The sequence below is a fragment of the Balaenoptera borealis genome (genome assembly GCF_965194805.1).
Source record: "Balaenoptera borealis genome assembly, chromosome: 11".
Classification (NCBI taxonomy): Eukaryota; Metazoa; Chordata; class Mammalia; order Artiodactyla; family Balaenopteridae; genus Balaenoptera; species Balaenoptera borealis.
The window spans coordinates 42,991,684-43,011,464 of NC_138868.1; the positions used below are offsets into that span (position 1 = coordinate 42,991,684).

The 19,781-nt window shown below is 38.3% G+C and overlaps 1 long non-coding RNA gene across 3 annotated transcripts in view; it reads right to left on the bottom strand.

Annotated features, from left to right (window-relative positions):
• Nucleotides 1-463: 463 nt before the first annotated feature.
• Nucleotides 464-19,781, bottom strand: part of LOC309605624 — a 31,021-nt gene continuing 11,703 nt past the window's right edge. Inside the window, exons 2-4 of one of the 3 annotated variants that reach the window (XR_014231447.1) lie at nucleotides 9,254-9,292; nucleotides 8,888-8,920; nucleotides 464-4,643 (exon numbers count right to left, since the gene is read on the bottom strand). This is a non-coding gene — a long non-coding RNA (uncharacterized lncRNA). Of the gene's footprint in view, nucleotides 8,921-9,253; nucleotides 9,293-19,781 lie in introns of all 3 variants that reach the window. The other 2 variants (XR_014231448.1, XR_014231449.1) reach the window with 2 other exon arrangements.

A 19,781-nucleotide genomic window follows, 5' to 3' on the forward strand; every position in this document is an offset into this window, starting at 1 on the left:
TAGGAAGAAATAAATAGATCCAAATAAATAAATGAAAGCCTTTCACCTACTAGATAGAGATGGTTGAGATTCAGAATTGAGAAAAATCAGTAGGTTGGCAGAAAGGTCAAATTGAAATGCCCAATGAAGTGAACTCATGATTAAATTTACAAAAATAATTGCACAATATTTTTGAAATAATAGGACAAAGTACTTGGCAAATTTTGTAGATGAGGTGAGGCGTGCACCATCTGTGTAACAAAAATTGTTACCAAATGCTTTCACACATCCTAGTGTTTAAATGTATCATGAGGTCAAATGGGGGAGATGGTAGAGGCTGGAGATTTTTAAAAATAAATCTTTGTAAATTACTTTGAAAATTTAAACCAACAAATGAATAGAAATAACTGCTAATTAAGCTTATCACAGATTGTTCAAAAAACAAAATTTATATGTAGCAGACATTAATTTGTACTCAGTGCACTCAGGTAAAGAAGCATCATGTTATTTATTTTCCTAACATTTTCTTAAAACTATATTAAATCTGACTCTACCTCAACTAGCCGGTCCCTGCCCCCTACTTTCCCTTAGGGTCTTACATAGTGCAGAATGCTGAGAAAGGGACAATACTGGTCACAGCTGATATACCTCTCATCTTCATCCACATGGTCCCTTGAAGGTGGGAAGTTCCATGGATTGTGTCCCTGATTTAAAATATAGAAATAGTATTAATAGAAAATTTGAGGTAGAGTAAGGTCAAAAGATCAGGAGACGATTGCCATTGAAAATATACATTGTTACTCACAGTTCCCAAGAGGCACGCAGGGGTCACGCAGGGAAACACCAGGTTTGGTCAGGAGGCAGAGGGAGAGGGGAGAACTGTGTGCAAGAGCCTTTATTATAGTTTCCTTGGGAAGGACAGGTGAGGCATGGTGAGCAGGTTTAAGATTGGCAAGTTTGAATAATTTCCACAGGGTCTGGAGCATAGAGGCTGTCCCTAGTTGTCTGAGACCTGGCCCTAGATGATGAGCACAGGTGGATAGTGGCCCAAAGTGTGAGAGCCCCATAAAGGAGGTGGTTGGTGTGTGGGCTCTGGATTGATTGGTTTGTATGTGAAAAGTGTTCTCGTGGGTGACTTGTTCACTATCTCTAGGAAACTAACCACGGGAGGGGCAGTCCCTGCAGAGTGAGCAGGGCCCCAGATGTCAAAGTATCAGACTACAGAAAAAAAAAGACATGATTAGTGCGGTGCCAGGGCCCATGGATCCTTGTGGAGGCTGGGAGCCCCAGTGTAGAAGATCCAGTCTCCCTAGGAGCTGCCATTTCCCCTTATCTCTTTGAGAACGTATCACCTCATAAGAAACAATCTCCTTCCCTGTTTTGAAACTTTTATCCTCTCCTGAATCAGCTACTTCAACTTATAGCCTTCTACATCCATTAGAATGCTTTCAGCTACAAGTATTAGAAAACTCAACTCAAATTGGCTTTACAACTAAAGGAAAGTTATTGGCTTACTTACTCGTAGGGAAGGCTTCAGGAGTGGTTATATAAGAACTCTAACACCATGTGGGGTGGTTTTAAAATAATGTCTACAAATTCTTTGATGCTTCTCTTTTGAAAAAATGAAGTTTGATTCCCCTCCTGTTAAGTGTGGGCTGGACTCAGTGGCTTGCTTCTAATGGAGAGAATGTGGCAAAAGTTATGGTGTGCAACTTTTGAGACTAGACCGTGAAAGGCACTGCAGTTTCCTTCTTGTTCTCTCTTGGGTCACTTACTCTGGGAGAAGTCAGCTACCATGTTCTGAGGACATTTAGGCAGCTCTGTGGAGAGGGTTCTACCTACAGCCATCACAAACCTGCCGTCTATGTGAAAGGGCCATCTTAGAAAAGCTCCTTCAGCCCCAGACAAGCCTTCAGATGAGTGCAGCCCTATCTGACATCTTGACTGTAACCTCATGAAAGACCCTAAGAACCAGGACCACCCAGTTAAGCCATTTCCAAATTCCTCATCCAACAAGACCATATGAACTAATAACTGTTTGTTGTTTTAAACCATTTAGTTTTGGGAAAATTTGTTATATAGTAATAGATAATTAATATGCCCCATTTCTGCTATTTTTTTTATTATGCCCTTTCCATATGACATCTTAGTCCTTAAGCTTACTTCTCCCATGGGGTAAAATGGCTGTATCAGTTCCAGGTCCAACAACCATACACCACACTGTCTAAGAGGAGAGTCTGCATGGATATCTTAGAATCCCTTGCAAATGTCTTAAGCTTCTGGCAGATTGGGCCACCCCTGAATTAATCCCTGAGGTTAGAAGAACGTCATATGCTGACTGAGGAAGTCTCGGGTTTCCTGAACTGCGACAAGGAGGATGAACTTTACTCAGACTACCTACCTGCTGCACACACCTCCCTGGGAGGCCCTTTTCAGAAACTCTAAGCTTTGGAAGACAAAAGCAAAGAAAGGGCTTTTCCTTCATGCACTGGATGCTTTCCATCGCCAAACAAACTCCCCTTGAGACAAAAGGAAGAAAAAGCCTGGCTTCCTTTTTTTTTTTTCTGTCATGGGAATGCGGATACAAAGGGAAAAATGTAATGACAACAAAATAATGATGGTGTGGAGAAAAGGGAAGCCTTCTACACTGTTGGCCAGAAGGTAAATTGGTGCAGTCACTATGGAGAACAGTATGGAGGTTCCTTAAAAAACTAAAAATAGAATTACCATATGATCCAGCAACCCCACTCCTGGGTATATATCCAGAGACATGGTTTGAAAGGATACATGCACCACAATGTTCATTGCAGTGCAGTTTACAATAGCCAAGACATGGAAGCAACCTAAATGTCCACCAACAGAGGAATGGATAAAGAAGATGTCGTACATATATACAATTGAATATTATTCAGCCATTAAAAAAATGAAATAATGCCATTTGCAGCAACATGGATTGACCTGGAGATTATCATACTAAGTGAAGTAAGTCAGGAAGAGAAAGACAAATATCATATGATATCTCTTATGTACAGGCTCTAAAAAAAATGATACAAATGAACTTATTTATAAAACAAAAACAGACTCACAGACTTAGAGAACAAACTTATTGTTACCAGGGGGAAGGGTGGGGGGAGGGATAAACTGAGAGTTTGGGATGGACATGTACACACTGCTATGTTTAAAATAGATAACCAACAAGGACCTACTTTAAAAAAAAAAGAAATAAAAAATTAAAAAAAAATTTTAAACACTAATTATTATCAATAATTAACTTGCTACATATTTTAATGGGTTTCTGATGACTCTCAAATTTATATCTCTAGTCCACACTCCCTTCACAACCTCCAAAGTCATACCCAACTGCCTCTTGACATCCCTACTTTGATGTCTAACAGACATTTCAGATTAAACATATCCAAACTGAGATCTCCTCCACAAACACACTCATGTTCCCCATCCAATCCATCAGGAAATCAAGCTTGCCCTGCCTCCAAAATTCATCTAGAATTCCACCATTTCTCACTACGTCCTGTTATTTCTGGGTCACCATCATCTCTCACCCCTTTTACTCCAACCCAGTTTCCCTTGCTTCCTAAAGATGTACTTTCAACACAGTAGATAGGAAATCTCCTATGCTCAGAATTAGTATTCAAAATCCTGCAGTGGTTCCCCACTTTGCGCAGAGTAAAAGCCTAAGTCCTTACAACAACCTACAAGGTCTTAACACAATTCTCTGATACCCCAGACCCCCACTACTCCCAACTCCTTTTTTTTTTTAACTCTTTTCTAGATATACTGGCCTCCTTTACCCTCAAATGTGCCAGGAAACTTTCCACCTTGGGACATTTGCACTGGCTGTTCCCTCTGCCTGTGAGGGTCTTCTCCTAGCCATTCTCTTAGGTAATTCCTTTACCATCTTCAAGTCTTGGCTTAAATCTCACCTCCTCAACAAGGCCTACCTATACCGCCCTATTTAATGCTGGGAACTGCACGGCCCCATGCTGCCCTCCCACATCCCTTTTGCCCTGTTGTATTTTCATTTTTTCTAGCACTTATCATCTTCTATATAATTTACTTATTATGTTTATTGTTTACCATCATACCCTGCACCATGTACACTCCACAAAAGCAGGAATCTTTGTATGTTTTCTTCACTGATGTATCCCAATAATCTGGAACTGTCCTGAGGATTTGGAACCTCAGAGTAAGTGCTCAGTAAATATCTGCTGAGTGAATGACGGCTGGCTAACACTCATACCATGACGTGGTGCCTCTTTTAACCCCCATTCATGGAGTGGAGCAGGAACTTGCTGGAGATCACAGACAAGAGGGTGAGGAGCTGGGATTAAAGCCTCGTCCACATTCTTCCCCATGGGAAATGTCTATAAATAGACCCCTCCTCTTCCCTCAGCCATAACTGAGAGCATAATTATGGAGATCTTGTTTTTTTTAACCAGGGCAGTTTTCATTAAATTAAAGAAAATGTAAAAATTATGAAGATGGCCTGAGGCTAGGAATGCTATCAGTGAAATGAGGCTCTTAACTTATGTGGTTTGCTATCTGGGAAATATATTTAGTAATCACTTTTGTCTTGAAATATGTAACAGTGCCTAAGAATACATCTTCTTCCTGATTCCTTCAGTCTTCACCTTGGATTACTGGATCTGTGCACAAAAAAAAAAAGAGAGAGAGAGAGAGAAACTGATGAATCCTTTCATACATTTTTTTAAATGTCTGTGCTTAATGTTTCTGACCTTGCTCTTCCATTGAGTAATCAATGATCAATAAATAGTGTTTCTTTTTTATCAGCAGAGACCCAGGAACTTATGTCAGTCTCAGCCATTTCCACTAGGGAAAGACCAGTGAGTCTGGAACTTAACAGCCATAAAACGTACCCAAGGCCGAGGCCCACCTCCCTACCCCTCCACCCCCATTGATTCCCTCCATGACTGCTCAGTAGTGAGTTTGCCCTATCCAAATGCTCCATCACTGGTGATGGTCTATAAATGAATGACTAATAAAAACATGGAACCTACCCAAATTTATCTAAGGTGAGTGGAATTTACATTCAGGTCTAGTAGGTACCTAAAAAAGACAGCAACTTGATTTCTGGTATTATAATTCAAATGAAATTAGGTAGCCCATCTATAAACTCTAATGAACTCTTTCATTAGGGCTTTCTAATAACTCCCATAATATAGTGCTTGACTTCTTTTTTTTTCATTGGAGTATAATTGCTTTACAATGTTGTGTTAGTTTCTGCTGTACAAGAAGTGAATCAGCTACATGTATACAACTATCCCCTCCCTCTTGGACCTCCCTCCCACTGCACCCCCATCCCACCCATCTGGGTCATCACAGAGCACCAAGCTGAGCTTCATGTGTTTTATAGCAGGTACCCACTAGCTATCTATTTTACACATGGTAGTGTATATATGTCAATCTTAATCTCCCAATTCGTCCCACCCTCCCCTTCCCCTCTGTGTCCACATGTCTGTTCTCTACGTCTGTGTCTCTATTCCTGACCTAGAAATAGGTTCATCTGTACCATTTTTCTAGGTTCCACATATATGCATTAATATACGATATTTGTTTTTCTCTTTCTGACTTACTTCACTCTGTATGACAGACTCTAGGTCCATCCACATCTCTACAAATGACCCAATTTCGTTCCTTTTTATGGCTGAGTAATATTCCATTGTATATATGTAGCACATCTTCTTTATCCATTCATCTATCATTGGACATTTAGGTTATTTCCATGTCCTGGTTATTGTAAATAATGCTGCGATGAACATTGGGGTACATGTGTCCTTTTGAATTATGGTTTTCTCAGGGTATATGCCCAGTAGTGGGATTGCTGGGTCATATGGTAGTTCTATTTTTAGTTTCTTAAGGAACCTCCATACTGTTCTCCACAGTGGCTGTATCAATTTACATTCCCACCAACAGTGCAAGAGGGTTCCCTTTTCTCCACACCCTTTCCAACATTTACTGTTTGTAGATTTTTTGATGATGGCCATTCTGACTGATGTGAGGTGATACTTCATTGTAGTTTTGATTTACATTTCTCTAATAATTAGTGATGTTGAGCATCTTTTCATATGCCTCTTGGCCATCTGCATGTCTTCTTTGGAGAGATGTCTATTTAGGTCTTCTGCCCATTTTTTGATTGGGTTGTTTGTTTTCTTGATTTTGAGCTACATGAGCTGTTTGTATATTTTAGAGATTAATCCTTTGTCTGTTGCTTCATTTGCAAATATTTTTTCCCATTCTGAGGGTTGTCTTTTCATCTTGTTTATGGTTTCCTTTGCTGTGCAAAAGCTTTTAAGTTTCATTAGGTCCCATTTGTTTATTTTTGTTTTTATTTTCATTACTCTAGGAGGTGGGTCAAAAAAGATCTTGCTGTGCTTTATGTCAAAGAGTGTTCTGCCTATGTTTTCCTCTAAGAGTTTTATAGTACCCAGTCTTACATTTAGGTCTTTAATCCCTTTTGAGTTTATTTTTGTGTATGGTGTCAGGGAATGTTCTAATTTCATTCTTTTACATGTACCTGTCCAGTTTTCCCAGCACCACTTATTGAAGAGGCTGTCTTTTCTCCATTTATATTCTTGCCTCCTTTGTCATAGATTAGGTGACCATAGGTGCTTGGGTTTATCTCTGGGCTTTCTATCCTGTACCATTGATCTATATTTCTATTTTTGTGCCAGTACCATATTGTCTTGATTATTGTAGCTTTGTAGTATAGTTTGAAGTCAAGGAGGCTGATTCTTTCAGCTCCATTTCTTAAGATTTGCTTTGGAACTGTAGTCTGTTTCTCTGGCTCTACCTCCCTCTAGCCAATAAAGTCCTGGAGAGTGGGACCTTATCTGACTCCCTTACCATTGTGACTAAAACCCTTGTGCCCCACACATAGTAGGCATTCTGTAATTTATGTAATGCTTTTTGGATTAGATATAAGAAAGAGTGAATTAACTAATAATGTAATAGAAGAACACTTATATATAATGCATATAGAAAAAGAAATTGATTAGTAAGACTGCACCAGGGTTGAATCAGCTGTTTCCATAAGAGAGACTTTGAATTCTGGTTACCAGAGAGACATCCTATGGCCTGTAACCAGCAACCACTGATCTAATTCAACTAATTACAAAGTCTTGGCAGAAATGTTGTGAAAAACCTATGGGGATTTCTGTTAAACGAGCCTGAACATTCTATTCATTGAAAAGGACCAAAATGGAATGGGCTGGCTCTGGGGTGGTAAATGTTATGTCACTTTGAGGTAGAATGCCATTTTCTAAAGGGCCTCTGCATCAGATAGGGAAATAGACTAAAAATGCTGTAAGGTCCCTTTAATCTGTTACTTTAGGAGTGTGGCCTTGATGGGTCTATACTTTAACTGGGAAGCAGAATATGAATTCTTCTAGAAGCTGCTGCAGGGCTGTGACCTGAACAAGCCTAGAACCAGAAACCAGAGACACTCAGTGGTTCTCCCAGGGCAGAGGCCCACATCCCAAGGACTTGCTCCTGGATGCCACTGCAAGGAGAGATCTAGGCAATGCTGGGTGATCCCCTAGGGTGGCTAATGAAGAAAAGTGAGATAACTAATTTTCTTTCATTTTAAGCATTTAGGTGACCCATTCCCCAACTTTGCCCCAGGGTCGGTGTGACTTAGAGAAAATACATGTTACACACGACCCCCTTCCCCCAGAGCTGTTTCTTACAACAAATTGATGTTGAAAACTCATCAAACCCTTTCTTCACTCTCTCCCACCACCACTGAAAAAGTTGTTTCTTTACCTCCTTCTTTCCTTCCTTTTCTGTAATCACTTGTCCTACGTTCTACACAGTCTGGATTTTTAAATTATCAGACTTGAGAAAACTGCAATTTTAGGACTTGTAAGAATTTTCTTCATTCCATTGCTGAAATTTGCTCTTAGGGCAGACTCTCCTTTTTGTTTTGTTATTCTTTAATTGTGTGGAAGACTGGCAGGGACCTACCCAAGAAGTCATTCTAATGCGAATGTTATTCACTCATTCGTTCAACAAATATTTAAATGCCTGTGTATCAGGCTCATGTTAAAAGCTTGGTAGGACTTTTGAGGCAACTCTGGCAGTCTTCATAGGGCTGTCTTTAAGCTAACATTGGAAACCTTCACATTTGTAAGACTGCCCTCTTGCATTCTCCACACCTCCATCTTTGGGGTCAAATCAGAGCCCCATGTGCTCAATGGACAAATGATCCTTTAATCTGTCACTCTATGTGTGGCCTTCTACACCTCTAGGAGTCTTGAAAAAGCACCAGAGCTCAGAATTTTCCTTGACAAGAACCCTATCCCTCTCTTCCCCCTCAATACTCACAACTTCAACCTGACCATCTACCTGTATGTTCTTTATCTCCATTTTCATCAGTCATTGCAAGATGCTTGGGTCCCCTAGTTTGTCCCTCATCCCCAAGATCTAATCCCCCCAATGTTCTGACCTCATCTCATAACACTCTCCAACTTCTAAAACCATCGACTAACTGGAAATCATGGTCATCATAAGCAATGTCCCCCAAACCCTCATGTCTTCTCTATAGGCTGCCTTCACCTTCTGGCTCTAACTGAAATATATATATATGCAGTCTGTGGGACTGAGCCTTTACCTGTGGAATCTGACACTCTCCAGGTAAATAGTGTCAGAATTGAGTTAAATTTGTGGGACACCTGGTCAGTGTCCATGGAGAACTGAGTTAATTGCTTGGTGGTGCAGGGGAAAAAATGGAATATGGACAACACACCATAACTCACAGATTTATTTCTCCAACTTGAACCCCTACCCTGAACTCCAAATTCAAATATCTGTCTCAATATATCTTTATGGACACCCATTTTTTTTTTCTCAGTCTTAACATGCACAAATGTACCTGTTGGTCAGAGTGAATCCATATTTGAGGGATCTGAAGAAAAAAAAAAAAAAAAGGAAATTATTTGATTTGCTGTAGCATAAAGCCTAGTTGGCTCTTTGTGATTGGTTGTTTGTAGGTTTCGATTTTGTAAACTTGAGGCATTTAAGGCTTGGTTTGCTACATAGATCACCACCTTGTTAGAGCCACCTCAGTCTAATGACCTCCCTTGTTTAATTGATTTAACAAGAATGAAGAAAAAAAATCACAACTAGATCCAAATTTTTAAAAGGCAACAAAACCAATGAACATCACAAAATCCAGAAACATAATAAAAGGTTTTGATGAATTAACTGCCTGACACATCTTCATAATACTTTATCTTACCATTTTGGGGTACATGTTCTTTGATCAACACTTCATTTTCTACATGAAAAATAAAAAGACAAAATCAGGTCTTTCCTCCCGCATTGTTGGTGAAAAATAGAGTTTTAATATTGATATTTGAGAAAATTTTCTTTCAGTTTCACAACTTGTTCATGGTAATGTCATATAAGTTTTTAGGTTTGTTTTCAAATTTGGGAAAACCTCTATATGAGCTATAAGATTTCAGAACATTCCAAGCTTTACTGTTCCATGATTGAAAATAAATACTTTTGAATTGACAACACCCTTTAGTCAGTTTTTGTTGATATCTTAGTTTGTTGGTATATTTTGAATTTTATATTATCTTCATTAATGTCAATGATTTTTGCCAAATTAACAGTGGATTTAGTTAATCACTTCTCTTTACTAAGTGGATTATCAAATATACTGGATTAAATTTATCTCTTTGTCTTAATGAATTATTGCTTTAAGTATAATCTGGAAAATTTTGTCACAATTCATTTCTCAGTATTCAAATAATTTCTATCGATTTTATTGTTCATCTTTACTGTTTTTGCTTCATATTCCATTGATTTTTATTTAAATTTTTCCCAGTTCTTTAAAAAATACATTAAAGATGATAAAAGATAGCCTCCAAAAACATTCCTAAGAGCAGTCTATAATTTCTCACTCATTTCATTTAAATATTCCAAAACATCTTTCCAAATTGCAGTTACAGTAGCATATTCATGCATTACCAAATACATATTTTCATCAAAAAGAAGAAAATATCTATTGTGTAATTATAGTTATATGTACTCTATCATCAAATATATTCCTGAACGGAGAAAATTACTATTTCGACTTGGCCTCTGTGAAAACTGAATCCTCTGTTACAATTGTATATATCTGATGATTAGGATTTCCCATAGGCTAGCTCTGGTTCCATCTGCTTCTGCTTTTGATCATTCTATTTCCAATAAAGCCATCAAAGTGATTCTGTTAAAAAGCAATTCAGATCATGTCAATCCTTTGCTCAAAATCATCCAATAGATTCTTATCTCACTGTTAGTAAAAACCAGTGGCTTCTAAGACCCTCCACAGTCTGGACCAGTTACCTCTCTGACCTTACCTCCTTTTGTTCTCCGCTTTTCACTTTGCTCTGGCTACAATGGGCTCCTTGCTTTTCCTTGAATTCTCCCAGGATTCTCTGCCTCAGGGCCATTGCACATCTGTTCTCTCTGCCTAAACGCCCATTCTGTCAGGTAGAACCACAGCACACTCCCTCATCTCCTACCCTCCTCTCACTTTACCTCTTACTCCCTCACTTTCTTCAGAGCTTTACTGAGGCATCACCTCAGGGAGACCTTCCTGGATGACTCTCTTTAAAATTGTCCCCCAATACTTCCTACCACTTTGCTTTATTTTCCCTTAGCTTTCATCGTCAAAAGTACTATATATCCCTAAGGTTTACATAAGCATTCAATGAAAATTAGTTGATGAAATGAATGAAAGCCCAAACGTCTGGGTATTTTTGTGGGTTGGAGGGTTAAATACAACTTAAATGGAACCATTCTGGGAATATTCTTGCTCATTCTAGGGAAACGTGTTTTATCAAGAATTTGCTCATTCTTTTTCTCAATCAGCAGATCAACAAGTATTTAGTGTTTACTCCGTGTCTAACACTGTGTAGGTACTGAGTACACAATGGTAAGGGAAGGAAGCATGGTCTCCGCCCTCTGAAGCTCATGGCTTCTCAGAAAAGAGAAAGGCTATGATGACAAGTGCATAGGTATCTTGGCACATCACTACCTGAACATGGATTTACTTAAAACTGAGCAAGCCAGACTCCTGGAAATTTACTTTTGGCATGTGCTACAGCGACATTAGTCCCAAATATACAATTAAATAGGACAGCAACATCATATGCAATGAATTTCAAGTCAGGTGTGGAAGATAATAAAAGTTTAAGAAACAATAAATGTTTTCTTAAGTTTCTTTTTAGTCTCACGTGCTCTGTTAATAGCTTTCATTTTTGAGATTTGATGACATCTATATTCCTAAAGAAAGGAGAGACCAGTGGGACTAGCATTTTGGGTTTCTGGATAGCTTTCAAGCAATAAGATTTAGAATCTTTATCTAAACTTAAATATTCAGAGAACATGCACATCAACCCCCCAACTCAGGCTGCCACAGATTTTCAACAGCCTTTCTCACCCTGATCTCAGATGGCCATGATATTTTTTGAATATGTGCATCTTTTAATATGTATTTTGCAAGTTTTCATCATTCCAACTAGAGTGTGGGCAAAGGTGGGAGTGGTGGGAGGGAAAAGATTCTCACTGTGCAGAAATCTGAGATTAGTAGCTATTCAAATCAAAATTGCCTATATTTCCTCTGAATTCCACAAAAACACAACTCAGAGGAAAGGCACATCACAGCGTCCAGCACATTGTAGGTTCTCAAAAACAAATTATTGAATAAATTAACATTTTCAAAACTGTATTCAGGAGATAGTACAGGCAGGGCCACACCTGTCCAGGTTGGTAAATAGAATTGAGAACAATATGTTGTTTCAACTAAACTTAATTACCCTTGCTTTGGTTTGGCTCATTTGGCTGTAAATGTAACCCAGATGGCCTTAAATCCACTAACCTTCTGGAGTCACTCTTTTTTTTTTTCTTTCTTTTTTTTAAAAAAAGGCTTGTATGTGCACACCTGTGAGAAATAAAACACATGTATGGAAAAGTAAACAAAATAAGGGTATATAGTAGTCCTTCCTTATCCTCAGTTTTGCTTTCCATGGTTTCAGTTACCTGCAGTCAACCATGGTCTGAAAATATTAAATTTTGAAAATTCCGGAAATAAACAATTAATAAGTTTTAAATTACACACCATTCTGAGTAGCGTGATGACATCCTGCTCCATCCTACCCAGGATCCCCAACCATTGGCATCGTCTGCTCCTGGCATTTAACTATGAAAATGGACATCACCATGACTCGATGATCCAGGATCACCAGAAGTAGATGATCCTCCTTCTGACTTACCATCAGAAGGTCAGTGGTAACCTAACTCTACGTCACAATGCCTACATCATTCCCCTCACTTCATCTCATCACATAGATATTTCATCAGCTCACATTATCACTCACATACTGGTAGGTATAGTACAATAAGATGTTTTGAGGGCTTCCCTGGTGGTGCAATGGTTAAGAATCCGCCTGCCAATGCAGGGGACACGGGTTCGAGCCCTGGTCTGGGAAGATCCCACATGCCGCAGATCAACTAAGCCTGTGCGCCACAACTATTGATCCTGTGCTCTAGAGCCCGCGAGCCACAACTACCGAAGCCCGTGCGCCTAGAGCCCATGCTCCGCAACAAGAGAAGCCACCGCAATGTGAAGCCTGCACACCTCAACGAAGAGTAGCCCCTGCTCGCCGCAACTAGAGAAAGCCCGCGCACGGCAACAAAGACCCAGCTCAGCCAAAAATAGATAAATAAATTTATTTTTTTTTAAATTCCTTTAAAAAAAAAAAAGATGTTTTGAGAAAGAGGGAGAGAGAGACCACATTCACATAAATTTTATTATAGTACATTGTTATAATTGTTTCATTTTATTATTAGTTATTATTAATCTCTTACTGTACCTATTTATAAATTAAACTTTATTATAGGTATATGTGTATAGAAAAAACATAGTGTATATAGCGTTTGGTACTATCCAAAGTTTCAGGCATCCACTGGGGATGCAATGACTGATAAAAATGGAGACAAAGGATGTACTGATAGATGATGGTGGTGAAGTTGTGTCCCCCAGAGATAAGGGGGGGACTATTGTATGATTAAGTGATTTATCACAAAATAACACAATGTAACCAGCACCCAGGTCAAGAAATAGAACACTGCCAAAACCCAGGAGCCCCCTTCATGCTCCTTCCCAATTGCAATTCCTTCCCTTCCTTCAAAGGTAACCACTATCCTGACTTTTGTGGTAAACACTTTCTTGAATTTCTTTTTAGTTTAACCATCTATACATATATCCCCAAGTAGTTAAGTATAGCTGTGCCTGCATTTTTTTTAACTTTTAGTGAATGGATTTATACAGTATGAATTCTTCTGTGTCTAGCTTCTTCAACTTATTATGTTTGTGAGATACATGCTGTGCATATAGCTATAATTTATTTATTTTAATTATTGTATATTATGTGTTTTATTGTATGACTCCACCACCATAATTTATTGCTAAAACAAGAGATGTTTCCAGTTTGGGATTATGACAAGTAATACTGTTATGTATATTCTTATGCAAGCCTCAAGGTACATATGTACACGTACCTCTGTTGGGTATTGTATTGTTGTGGGTTGAATTTGTCCCCCAAGAAGATATGTTGAAGGCCTAAGCCCTGGTACCTGTGAATGTGACCTTATTTGGAGTATAAGGTCTTTGCAGATATAGTTAGTTAAAATGAGATCTTAATGGATTAGGGTGGGCCGTGGATCCAATATAAGAAGTGTTGTTATAAGAAGAGGGAAAGCTGGACACAGACAGACACACAGAGAGAATATGGCCATGTGAATATGGAGATAGAAATGGGAGTCCTGCTGCCATAAATCAAGGAATGCCTAGGGCTACCAGACCCTGGAAAAGGCAAGGAAGGATCCTCCCCTAGAAGTTCCAGAGGAAGTATGACCCTGCAAACAGCTTGATTTCCGACATCTGGCTTCCCAAACTGTGAGAGAATAAATTTCTGTTGTTTTAAGTCACATTGTTTGTGGAACTCTGTTGTGCCAGCCCTAAGAAATGAATATAGGGATACACCTAGGAGTGAAATTGCTGGTTTGTAAGGTATGCATATCTTTGGATTTAATAGATAATGCCAAACAGTTTTTCAAAATGGCTGTATCTATTTCTACTCCCACACACAGTGTATAAAAATTCCATTGTTCCTCTTAATAAAAATTTCATCTTCTTTACCCAGTATATTGAGAGAGAAAGATTATAAATCACTAATTTTCTATAGATGAAAAATGCTGTTAATACTTACCCAAAATATTTCTCTAATTACTATTTCACATCTTTCATAAATTGTTACAATTCAACATTTATTGACTGTATATACTGATGAAGATAGGAGTAACCTTTCCTAAACTGTTATTCAAAGACAGATTATCCAGTCCTCTCTTGTCTGTTTGGAAGCAGCAGCTGGTTGTAGTACAAAGGAACTGGTCTAGAGCTAGAAATCGAAAATTTTCAATCCTTATTGCAGTATTGGTTTCAGCACTTATTTACTGCGTGGCATGTAATCTTTCTGGGCAATTGTTTTCTCATCCATAAAATCAGGATGATAATTTCTGTTCATATTTTGTGAAGATCAAATGAGGTAATGTATTTGAAAATAATTTATAAACTGAAATGTACTATACATATGAAATTTATTATTTTCATATTTACCAAAATACTACCTAATGAGAAGATGGTTGGGGAAAATGGAAGGTGATTAAAATCTAAAACAAGTTTCAGAAATAAATATTTGAGGTTAGTGGTTTTATTGTCCAAAAAAAAACCAAAAAAGAACCATTGCTCCACATCTCTGGCAAAACTTGATATTATCCATCTTTTTAATTTTTGCCATTTTGGTGGATAGATAGTGGCATCCAACTGTGGCTCTATTTTGCATTTTCCTGATTACTACTGAGATTATGCATATTTTCATATATTTTTTGGTCATTTGGGATATGCTCTTGTGACATGCCTCTTCAACACTCTTGCTCATTTTTCTATTGGATTGTTTGTCTTTTTCTTATTGATGATGAGATATATATAATATAAATATATAATCTACAATATATATCTAAATATCTAAATATATAATCTATAATATATCTAAATATATAATATATAATATAAATATATAATCTATACTTTTATAGACCTGTACCTATTATATAAAACACACATAATGAGTAAGGGGCTCATATTTAGAATATATACCAGCTTTCTTTTGATAAGTATCTGCATGATATATCTTTTTTCAATCCTTCCCTTTTTTTCCATAGCCTTATGTTTTATGTACAACTTATCTAAAGCATAGACTGAGTTTTTAATCAAGTCTAGTAATCTTTGATTTTTAATCAGAATATTTAGTCCATTTGTTTTTATTATAATTACCTATAATGTGAGGTTTAATTTACCATTTTACTATTTGTTTTTTCTTTGTCACACATATTTTCTTTTTTTATTTCTTTTTTCTCTTGAGTTTTTTTAATTGTTCAATTTTTCTTTTCTATTAGTTCTTAGTCACTAATTTATGTGTCTTTGAAGGTAATATATCCTTGTTCTATTGTTGATTTTAAGATTATTTCCTTGTATTTTGTTTTCAGCATCTTTACTATGATATGCTTGGAATCCTTTTCATCGATCCTGCAAGACATTTGTAGGGAATTTATCTCTCTTATCAGTTTTGAAAGTTCTCAGCCACTATCTCTTCAAATATTGTTTCCTTCTCATCCTCTCTTTCCCTCTCTCTCTCTCTCTATCTCTCTTTCTCCCTCCTTTCTGCCTCCTGCCATGTCAGTAATACAAATATTAGAAACTATATGGGATATTCTTATACGCTTTGTCTCTTAGCTTCTATTCTTTGTTTTTCCTCCTTCTGCCTCTCTGTGTTTCAGTCTGGATGCTTTCTTCCAATCTGTCTTTTAATATGTTAATTCTCTCATTAGCTCTTAAACCCGATCATTGACTCCTTAATTTTGGTTTTGATATCTAGGCTGTTCATTTGGTTCCATTTTTAATGTAGCTTTCAATTTTCTGCTCCAATTCTAGACGTTGTATTTTATTCCTTTGAATAAGTAATCACCATTATTTTAAAGTCTATATCTGATCATTCTAGTAAATGAAGCACTATTGGTTCTGCCTCTGATGGGTTTCATTCTTATTGTTTTGTCTCCTTGTGTTCCTGGCTAGTTTTGTCCAGTCCAGGATACTGCCTTTACAAAACTGCTTGTGAAAATAATTTGTGATATACATGACCATGCCTTCTTTCTGAGAGAACTGACATTTGCTGCTGCCAGGTGCTTGGCACTGTGGGTTCACCTTAATTTTCAAGAATTGGGTTAGCAAAGCTGAGTTATGCTCCCTGTGATAGGTTTTCAAACTCCGTTTCATGCTTACTCCTAGAGTACAAAATTTGGAGACCTAAATCTACAGCAAGTAGGGCTCCCCAAGTTTCCCCCATGCCTAGTAAGTGAGCTGGTTATTAAGCTATTGTTACTCAGCTTCAAACCCACCCTTCTATACTCTGCTTTGTGATGCTAGGGCTGAAATTCTGCAAGTCACATTGCAAATTGAATAAAACAGTTATTCTGTGATTTTTGACCTTATTATCTTCGTCTGTTAAAACCTGGTATAATTGCTGTGCTAATAAATGATTGTATGTGTATATGTTTAATATCTGTACTTGACAAAATAAAAATCAGCAACCCTATGTTTGTCCCTGTTGATTTTTTGTATTTTATTGGGCTATGAAACTAAAAGTCTTGGATCAAAAATGTAGTAGACATTGTGGGTCTGGATTTCTGTTGGGTATTTGGCAAGCTCTTTATGATGTGCTCATGGCCAAGAACGAGACAGGAATTGGATGCAGAGCCTGCAGAGGCAGGGTGTCCTGATGGCAATGTTTTCTAACATGTCACCTTGACAACCAAACCTCACATATTCTATGCTGCTTGTAATACACTCCAAGTCCCTCTGCATGTGGTTCCCAACTTCTCTCCTCCACCTCATAACCCGTCCTCCTGACCCTTGGCTTCATTTCTTATTTATGTCCTATATCTGCTCTTTCCTTGGTATTCACATTTGAAAATTTGAACATAAATGAGCTCAGTATTCAAGTTAAAAGATTAGAACAAAACAAACTCAAAGAAATATGATGGAATTAATAGAGATAAAATGCTAAAAATAGTGAATCACAAACAAAATGCCAGCAAAAAATGGTAGATAAGCCCAAAACTCTATCAAGTTTGACTAAGAAAAAATGCAGGACAAATACACATATCAGGAACGAGAAAGAAGATAAAACCGTAGTTGTGGAAAAACAGTAAAAATAATTATAAAATATCTTGTAAGATGTTGTCAATATAAAATGTTGTCAAATGTTTAAAATCTAGATGAAATGGATGATTTTCCAGCACAATATAAATTACCAAAATTAATTCAAGAAAAAGTAGACTATCTGAACACATTAACAACCACACAATACACTAGTAAAGTTTTTCATAAATCTAACACTATGGGACTTCCCTGGTAGTGCAGTGGTTAAGAATCTGCCTGCCAATGCAGGGGACACGGGTTCAATTCCTGGTCTGGGAAGATCCCACATGCTGCAGAGCAACTAAGCCCATGCGCCACAACTACTGAGCCTGCGCTCTAGAGCCCGCGAGCCACAACTACTGAGCCTGCGTGCTGCAACTACCGAAGCCCGCACGCCTAGAGCCTGTGCTCCACAACAAGAGAAGCCACCACAGTGAGAAGTCCATGCACCGCAACCAAGAGTAGCCCCCGCTCGCCACAACTAGAGAAAGCCCACGCACAGCAACAAAGACCCAATGCAGCCAAGAATTTTAAATTAAAAAATAATAATAAAATAAATAAATCCATCACTTTAGAAAGTAAAAATAAGAAAGAACATTAGACCCTGGTTGTTTTATGGGCAAGATCTAACTAACCTAACCATCAAGGAAGATATAATTCTACATAAATTATTCAAATTGTTCCATAATATACGTGGAAAGTTTCCCAAATCATTTTATACATCTAGCATAAGCTTAATACCAAAACCAAATTAAATAGTGTCCAAAAGAAAATAAACCAGTCTTACTTATGAGTATCTCTACGAAAATTCTAAAGAAAATATTTGTAGCTAGCATATTGAAAGAATAATGCACCTGATCAAGGAAGATTTATATTTCAATGAAGCATTGTTAGCACTATAGTATTGTTAGCAATATATGTTCTTCTGCTGGCTATGCTCGTCCTCACAGGTTGAAGGGGAAGATGATGTTTCTAGGGCCAAAGAGATAACTACTTGGAGTCTTGCCCCGACCCGTTCTAGACCACAGTCTGGATATCTAGGACCCTGGCATTCCCTCCCCAAATGTCCCTGAAACCACCTACGTGGCCTGTACAGGCCTCTTCCCCTAACCGTTCTTCCAAGGGTGGACTGGGCTGTTGGAATGTCCATGCCTAAGCCCAAAGTGTGGCCAAGGGTGGCTCTTTGCAGGAGGTATAAGTGATGCTTGAATGCGTGAGATAGTGTGCGCACCAGTCAGGGGTGGAAAGAAGGGGAGCAGGCCATGGGCCAAGGACCAGCTTCACCCATACCACCACTTCTGACACAGAACTCTGAGAGATAAAAGCACTCTAAATTTAAGCCTGGCCTTCCAGGTTATCATGAAAATATAATTGTCAAGGTAGGAGGAGAGGACATATTTTGTTTAACCATTTATTGCCTTGATTTGTCACTTTTAAATACTTATTCCTATGGTAAGTGAGCCTTCATTTTTACTCTTACCTCAGGCCCTATGAAGTTGTGTAAGAGTGAACCAGTCCACCTCTTCTAGATCTGGCAGAGGAGAAAAACAATAGCAGACTAATAAATATAACATAAATAAATATAAGTGGATGTATATATTTGGCATATATGAGCTTATATACCTGTGTGTGTTTATACATACATATATATGAATGTGTATGTATATATCTATCTCTATCAAGAGACACAGAGAGAGAATGTGTATGTATACTTGTGTGTACATAGACACACAAACATTTACACATTGCATTCACACACACACACACACACACACTCACATACACACACATCAACATAAACATGGGAAAAGGAACTTCCAGGTTCAGACTAGATAGAAAACTAGAAAGTGTTGCAGGCCCCCTTCCTCCCTACTAAACTGGAAATGCCAGGAAAGATATAGGGAGAATAACTGAATGCAAAGCCAGGACCAGAAGTCTCATCCTTGGCAGACTGGAGGTTATCAACCTTTCACACAGGAAGGACATGACATCCTGAAGTTAATGGAATCCAAATTCATGGGTGAATGTTAGGGGCCAAAATAAAGGTGCTGCATGCTAGTAGAAGCTTTTAACTGCACACTCTACTCAACACTGCCCTGGGTAATCCTTGCCAAAAAAACTGAGATTGATCAGGTTCTCCCCACCGCCCGGTTACGCCCCTCCTCCAACACATGTGCACTCTCTGGCCAGATGCAGCATCCAGGAAGCCTAAGTTTTTTGCATAGGGGTCATGTCAGGACAACTCCATGAACACATTCATCAGGCTGACACCCTAACTGATGTCCCTTGTCACTGTTCCAAGGGAAGAGAAGTAATGGAAGGACGAGGACAAAGGCCAGGGAGTGCTTCAGCCCGAAAGAGCAGGAGCGCCTATTGGAATGGAGACAAACCAGCTGGCTAGGCCTTAAGCATCCACTCAGTCACCTGTCATGGAGAATGGCTGTATCAGTTAGCT